General features: G+C 42.9%; 1 pseudogene; it reads right to left on the bottom strand.

The window, feature by feature from the left end:
* Positions 1 to 405: 405 nt before the first annotated feature.
* On the bottom strand, positions 406 to 5,952 carry LOC104659854 (annotated as a pseudogene).
* Between the last annotated feature and the right edge of the window lie 2,558 nt (positions 5,953 to 8,510).

Below are 8,510 nucleotides of genomic sequence, written 5' to 3'. Positions count from 1 at the left end.
GTTGGGGAAGTTTACCGGGATGGCTTCAGAGTAGACTAACTTTACACAGGACATTTTTTTAAAAGACACATTTATTCAGCGTCATGTCAGACTATTACATTTAGCTATCAATAGCTTGGGTACAAAAACAAAAAATCTACATTAAAACCCTTTGTTGGAATGCTTTATACTTTTCGCAGAACAGAAACTAAAATCACTGGTTATCTGATTAGTCACAAATGCAGTCCTTGAGATTTTTGCCCATACACATGATTATTTGTCTAAAACATGTCTTATTTGTAGCAACTAGGTCCTGCCACCACTGTGCTTGGCTGAGTTCACAAATCTGTTGTAACCTGTAGCTTCCCTGTCGCTTCTCTGACTCTCCTCTCCTGCTAAGCTGTTTCCTGGCAGTAATGAAAATCTTCAGACACTGCCACAGCTACTGCTGCTATTGGAACTGGCATAGCCACCTTGGTTTTGTAGTTTGGCAAAGTATTGGCATCTACCACCATAGGGGCCAGACCTTCTTCCTCCAAAGTTTCCTCTCTTTATGGGTCTAAAATTTGAAGACTGATTGTTGTAATTGCCAAAATCATTGTAGCTTCCACCACCTCCAAAATTGCTTCCATCATTACCAAATCCATTATAGCCATCCCCACTGCCACCATATCCACCACCACCATGGCTGCCACCAAAGCCACCACAACCACTGAAGTTCCCTCCATGACCAAAGTTGTCATTCCTGCCAAAACCACCTCCACGACCACCACCAAAGTTTCCATATACACTTTGACCTCTTTGGCTGGATAAAGCACTAGCCATTTCTTGTTTTTTTTTTTTTTTTTTTTTTTTTTTTTTTTTTTTTTTTTTATTATTATACTTTAAGTTCTAGGGTACATGTACATAACGTGCAGGTTTGTTACATATGTATACTTATGCCATGTTGGTGTGCTGCACCCATCAACTCGTCAGCACCCATCAATTCATCATTTATATCATGTATAACTTCCCAATGCAATCCCTCCCTCCTCCCCCCTCACCCCTCCCCATGATAGGCCCCAGTGCGTGATGTTCCCCTTCCCGAGTCCAAGTGATCTCATTGTTCAGTTCCCACCTATGAGTGAGAACATGCGGTGTTTGGTTTTCTCTTCTTGTGATAGTTTGCTAAGAATGATGGTTTCCAGCTGCATCCATGTCCCTACAAAGGACGCAAACTCATCCTTTTTTATGGCTGCATAGTATTCCATGGTGTATATGTGCCACATTTTCTTAATCCAGTCTGTCACAGATGGACATTTGGGTTGATTCCATATGTTTATTGCGGCACTATTCACAATAGCCATTTCTTGTTTTGACAGGGCTTTTCTTACTTCAAAGTTGCAGCCATTCACACAAGATGGTATTTCTGAATGACAATCTTATCCAGAGTCATGGTCATCAGAGGTTACAAAGGCAAAACCCCTTTTCTTGCCTCTGCTTCTGTCAGTCATGATTTTAATCACTTCAATTTTCTCATACTGTTCAAAATAATCTCTTAGGTGATGTTCTTCAGTGTCGTCTTTAAAGCCACCAGCAAGTATCTTTTTTACAGTTAAGAGGGCACCTGGTCTTTGAGAACCTTCCCTTGAGACACTCTCTTTGGCTCCGTGTTTCTTCCATCCACCTTGTGTGGTCTTGCCTTCATGGCTGCATCCACTCCTCCTCCACAGTGGCGTATATGACAAACCCAAAGCCCCTGGAGCACTTGGTGTTTGGATCCCTCATTACCACACAGTCCGTGAGCCTTCCCCATTGCTCAGAATGGCTCCTCATATGTTCATCAGTTGTTTCAAAGCTCAACTCTTTGATGGAGAGCTTCTGCAGCTGTTCAGCCTCTTTAGGAGACAATGACAGTGGGAAGAAGGACTTTAACAATATTTCCTCAGTGGCATCCACAGGCACAAAGCTGTTTCCCTTTTAAATGGTAAATGGTAGACATCCCATGGGGAGAGACATGAACTACATACAGAGTAAAACCATTTGTACAAGGAAACTGACCCCTATAAATTAACAAGGAAACTAAATGAACCAGAAAGAACTTCCTATGTTTCCCCTGAGTTTCAAAAAGGAGTCTGTCCATCTGATACTAATCAGTAATAAATAAAATATTAGCAAATGGAATCCAGCACTTAGTTTAAATAATGAAAACTGATGTTAACGGCAGAATGGTTCCATATTAGGAAATGCATTAATATAATTAATCACATCAATATATGGAGAGATAAAAGGAAATGACAGTTTTGATCATGGCAGAGTAGCTTCCATTGAGTGACTGAGATACAACCTCTGACTGCAGTGAGCCCAAGGGTGAATTAGATGAGGAAATGAGACAGCAGTTACAGAAGAGTCTTTCCAGGCTTGTAGGAAATAGCATAGCAAAGAGAGAGATGGGGTAGGAGCGTAAGACAGGGCACGGGGACAAAGGATAAGTTAGGGTATGTGCCTTTTCAAGGTTTAAATATTAGAACACATTTATAGCCTGAAAGATAGGTGTCAATGTTGGGGGAATGTGTCAATATCAAAAAAGGGGAAGAGAGGGGAGGGGAAGGGAGGAGAGTGAGGGGAGGAAAGGGAAGGGAAGGGAAGGGAAGGGGGTGAACTTTCCAACTCTCAGTGAGTCTGATAAGAGGTTAAGAGCACAAACTCCAGAGGCAGACTGATGGGTTTGCATCCTATCTCCATCATTTTCTAGCTGGGTGACCTTGGGCAAAATACTTAACCTCTCTGTGGGGCATATCCTCCCCTGTAAGGTAAAAATACTAATGATGCCTTTCTTATAGAGTTGCTACAGGATTAAATGAATTAATATTTTATAAAGTGCTTAGAACAGTGTCTGGCCATATCTGTCAAATAAAACAAATAAAATATCTGTCTTCTACTAAGTAATTATTTGTACTACTTGTTATTAGTACCACCAGGTATAGAAAATGTATTATTATATCAATTGTAGAATAGAAATTATTTCTTTCTGACTGGGCACAGAGAAAAGGATGGCAACAGGAATTGAAAAGATGCCAGCCAGATCATTAGAGGAAGAGCTGATATCAAGGGTTGCCCATGCCACCTACGCTCATCATGGAAGAGAGGCTGGGTTCCCCGGAGTGCTGAAGGCCATGAGTCAGCCAGAAATCCCCAGATCCCACTCTGCCCCAAGATCATGTTGGCCATTGTAACAAGACAAGGAAGGAGCGTGAAGGAAGAAGGAGGCAGAGCAGAATAAAGTGGTATCCGGGGTGAAGAGAGAGCCCAGGAGAAGAGCCAGGTGGTTAAAGAAGGACCTCCATGTTTGCTCCTTTATGCTTCCGTATTATTTGAATCTTTGATAATGAAAATGTGTCAATGTAATGTTTAGTCAGCTGAAAGAATTAATAAAGTACAAGATGTAACTATCCAGGGAAAGTGAGAAAGGACACACAGGAAGATCTCCCTGTATTGTTTGGTACAACTGCATGTGAATCTATAAGTGCCTCAATAGAAATTTCAATTTAAAAAAATGATAAAGAAGAGAGTGCTTGGGGGAAAAAAAATCCCCACACTGTCTTCCTCACTGTGATCCCAGCCACCACATCAGAGGGACAGATGAGTATATATTTTATATGTAGAAATTAAAATTATGACAAAAGGCACATTTCTGTCTGTGCGCAATACGTCATGGACCAGGCAAAGAGACCAAAGCAAAGGATATTCTGATAGGCCCTTGATAGGGAAAGGCGGCCAATCAGCCCCTCAAGGGCCTGTGAGAATATCTTTTGCTTTGGCCTCTTTGCCTGATCCATGTTTTTGTTTCTTTCTTTCTTTCTTTTGTTTTGTTTTTTAGCTCAAAATGTTGATGTTGTCAGTGTGCTAAGAACTGAGCAGCCTGCAAAGGTGGACAAACAAGAGCCCAGTTCACAGTATCAACAGATGAACACATTTGTCATGTGTTCATGACAGCGCAACCTAGTCACAAAGAACAGGGGTTTTATTAAAAGGCAACCTTTAGATTCAAATCTCTCTACTGCCACTTACTACCTGTGTGGCTTTGGCAATTTTCTAAACCTCTCTGGGCCTCTGTTTCCTCATCTGTAATAATTAGACTATTACTGTATCACCTTATTTGGAAGAAGAAATATCAGGAGACTTCATGATAAGCTTGGCGATTAACATGTATGTCGATACTGACTACTCTCAAAACTTTTTGAAGGCAATAGTTAAGGAACAAAGGATGTATTACATGCAAGCCCAAAGAAAACAGAGTAAGCAAAAGGAGAGAGTGGCATCAACAGTATTTTTAGAATGTAGAAAATTGCTGAAGGAAAGTAGCAGACCAGACTGAATAGAGGAAGTTGAAACCTAAAAGTGTCTACTCAGCCTTTCTTGTAAAATCCAAGTATAAAACAATTAAAAGGTATTTTGGTAATCAAGTTTCTCCCTTTAAAATGGGACCTAAGACTCAAAGAACAGCCACTTGCTCAGGGAGACGTGGTAGCAAGAAGCAGAGCTGGAACTAGACCAGATTAGATCATGGCACGTCAGAGAGAAGCAGCAGTATGTGCAGAAATGTGGGAGCAAAGTGTAACCAGTTATATTGCAAACTGCAAGTCACTTCATTTGGCTGGAGTAGCAAGGGCATGAAAAATACGAAGAGCAAAGGTGCCTGACTGTACTGTGGACAGCTGTTAAACACTGTGTTTAACCATTACTAGAACCCAACCAACAACCAACTCTGGAGTCTTTCTGGGGGAGCCTGAGCAAGATATTGCAACTCCCTGAGCCTTCTTCCTGGTCTGGCTGCTGATGACCTAAATCAAATCCTAATGCTTTACCTTTAGGCATTTCTTCTTCCTTGACTTGGTATCTAAGCAGGAATGTCCAGTGCGCTGACCAAAGTCAGGATCTTCTGTTTTTCCTAGTCTGGGGCTATAGAAGTCTGCAAGAAGTTTACTGAGATGGGAAGAAATGAAGAGGGAAGAAAGGAACCAGCAGGAGCACTTCAGCATCTCCACAGCCAAACAACCTTGGCAGACTGTTTGATTTTTCCAGAAAGTATCTGCAAGGGCAGAGATGCACTACAGAAGACAGCGACATGAAGGAGGCCACTTTTTATATCTTGAAACTAGTGGAGGTTCAGAATGAATTTGCTGCTTCTCTGGCCCCAGGTGACAGCGCTGTTAGGAAGCCTGAATGGAGTTCAGCAAATCAATCTTGCATATTTTATGGGTCCTGAATGCTGCATTCCTGATGTTGATTACTGACTCCACCAGTGCAGGGGGGATTTGTTTTACGGTGATTTCAATTACAGATAACGGTTACACCCAGAATCACACAGCAGCTGCTTGTAAACCAGAACTTGATATGAACGCAGGCTGTTGAAGGCCAAAGGCTGCCCAGAACATGCTTTTAATTTAAAGCTGATGAGAAATAGCTGTTTCTAGAGAACGAAGTTCTGTTCTTTTCATGTTTTGTGTGCTTTGAATTCAGCATAACACAGAAATGAAATATGACAGCATTCATGCTTAATGCGCCTTTCTGGTTTTCTATTGGAGATAGCTGGGATTTTAATATTGTTATCTGGTGGGCAGAGAGAAATGACCTGGCAATCCTGACACCCGCAGCGTGGATTCTCTGCGTTGTAGAATAGTTTCCTGACTTGCTGCAAGGGACTCGGGAGGATGCCTATGCGTGACACCCGGAAACACTAGGGGGCGCTGCAGGGTGGCAAAGGGCCGTCAGGCATGCAGGCTGTCTAGGCAATGAAGGCCTTTTTCCTTATCATACTTGGCAACTGAAAGACAGCCATCCTCTGCTTAAGCCACCAATGTGTGCGTAGCCAAGGGCAGCAGGCTGAGCATCTCCATTTGAGAGACCAAGTCTCAGGCAAGTGGTAGCCCCATCGCGGAGGCCTAGAGCATCACAACTGCAAAGGAGCAGGCGCTTAGTATAACCTGGCATTTCACTGAGGGAAAACTGAGGTCGTGGGGGCAGGTCAAGGTAATAGGAAATCGGAATCTCACCTTGTACTAAAATCAGACTTTAGTGCTAAGTTCAGAAACGCTTTATTTTCATTTTCTTACTGATTCGTCATATACCAGCGTCTGAAAAGGCAAAATGTTTGAACCTTCCATCTCTTACATTTTCCATCAAATCCCATCTTGAAGAATGCCACACTGTTAGGTTCTCTTTTCTGTTTTAAAAACCTGGTGGTGGTCAGCCCTGTAGCTATCCCGCCCCGGAAACAATGGTTTACAGTAAAGGAGAGTGACAGAGACTCAGCCCTGTCACCCTCCAGTGTGTGTAAGTGTACAGAACAAATTTGTTTCGCTGTGTCTACACTTGCATAGGTTTGACCCTGTGCACATAAGTCCTAACCCCTCCCAGCCTTTTTCTTTCTGGTACAAAGAGTACTCCCTGCATTTTCCATTCCACAGGCCTGGCATGAATCCCACACACTAATGTAATTAATTTTAATTTTTATAAAGAAAAACAATGTATTGTTGAGATTTGTGGGGATCCCCATGGAAACCAGGAATCCATATCCTCACAATCCCATGACACAAATCAAAGTAACTATTTTTTTATACCTAAATGATTAGCACATAAGCCCCATTTATAGAAATCTCTCTAGCAAATTCCCAGTAATTGCTCCAGGCTCTTCCTCTCAGACTTCCTTGTCTGGCCAGACACAGCTGCGTCTTCTTCCTGGTCTGGCTCCTGATGACCACATCATCCCAACTTTGGGATGAGGACATTTTGCTTTTCAATTCCTCATTGCACAGCTGTGATGTTAACAAGATGGCACAGATTTAGGGAAGCATAAGTCTTCCTAAAAAGCAACCCCATTCTCCTGGAACTGGCCATTCCAAAGGCCCATGGGCTCTGCCTCATGCAGAGTGTGTAGAGAGGCTGGTCCTTGTGTACCTCTCAGCCTGCCCCCGATGGCAGGACCTGACTCATCGCCTCCACTAGGATGCTCCAGACATCTTCATGTGCATCATCTCGCAAGCCCCGCTGCACTCTTGGCCCCAGATTAGGAACATAGTCCTTCTATACCCCCTATCCAATGCCAGCAACTCTCCTGCTCTAGAATTAACTTCTTCCCAGGTTGACAGTGGAAACCTCTACTTTCTCAGAAAGCCACCCACAAGTGCACCCTGGAAAAGAAAATCATAAAACTCAACAGGATCTGGCTTTTTACTATAGCAAATAACAGTCCAAAGCTGGGCATGGTGGCTCATGCCTATAATCCCAGCAATTTGGGAGGCCAAGGCAGTCTGATGGCCTGAGCTCAAGAGTTCGAGACCAGCTGAGCAACATGGTGGAACCCTGTTTCTACAAAAAATTAACTGGGCATGGTGGTGCACACCTGTAGTCCAGCTACTTAGGAGGTTGAGGTGGGAGGATGGTTTGAGGTTGGACGGCAGAGGTTGCAGTGAGCAGAGATTGTGCCACTGCACTCCAGCCTAAGTGACAGAGCCAGATCCTGTCTCAAAAAATTAAATAAAATAACAGCCCAAGATCTATACCAATGGTCCAATCTACCCTGTCTAAGCTTGACCCTGGTCCTGTTCATACTCTTTCCTCACCAGAAAGAGATGAGTTCAGGCAGGTGCCCCTCTCGCCCTTATCTGGTTCTAGTTCCCTTCTTCTGTCTGCAGATGCCAGAGTGAGAACATGCATGTGTATTCTAACACTGGGTATGGGCAGGTCAAACCAGAGGTAAGAGCAAAACAGAATGAAACTGAACCAGCTCCAGCTCAGAGAGGACACACTGCCAGCATTACCAGCTTTCTTTTCAGAACAGAACACTCAGAATCTCGGTTTGTAGGACTTCCATTTTGTTGTTTGGTACATGTGGGAGATTCCCCAAGAAAAATGAGGTGGTTTTCATTTACCAAACATCTGCATGACTGAAAGGCCCCCCAACCCCGCCCCCCCCCCCCCCCACAGAGAGAGTGCTTGCGGAAATGTAGGAGGATCTACCCCCAAAGACAAATTGCAGTGTTCATTCAAAAATGTGGAGATTGCCTTCAACTCCCCAAATGGCAGCATCTCCAACTTCTAAATAATATATAGTACCTGCCAGACTTCCTGATGGATTCAGAGGATCCCCTCAGTGTAGACACCAACATGGATGTTTCTAGGCTTCTTAATCCACAAGGGGTTCTCTGCAAATGCAGCTATGTAAAAAAAAAAAAAAAAAAAAAAAAAAAAAAAAAAAAAGACAGGGACACAGCATGATCAAGTGTTAAAGTACAGTTTTTGGTAAATTGAAGCCTTTAGAGGAAAATGACATAACATGATGGCCTAACTTAGCACATCAGTTCTTTGAAAATGCTTCAATTTTTTCTTCCCAAATAAAGAAATAGACTTCCGCACCCAAATTAGTAAGAGATAAAAACCTAATATTCTATTATGAACAGCCAAAAAAAGGGTGAGTTCTGCATTCAACAATGCTCGAAATATTAAGAGGGCGCTTACTTAGTTTCTGGCATAGGAGAGTAGAATCTCAC

This window comes from Rhinopithecus roxellana, chromosome 3 (genome assembly GCF_007565055.1).
Source record: "Rhinopithecus roxellana isolate Shanxi Qingling chromosome 3, ASM756505v1, whole genome shotgun sequence".
In the NCBI taxonomy this organism is placed as follows: domain Eukaryota; kingdom Metazoa; phylum Chordata; class Mammalia; order Primates; family Cercopithecidae; genus Rhinopithecus; species Rhinopithecus roxellana.
This window is presented reverse-complemented; position numbering and strand designations above follow the sequence as displayed.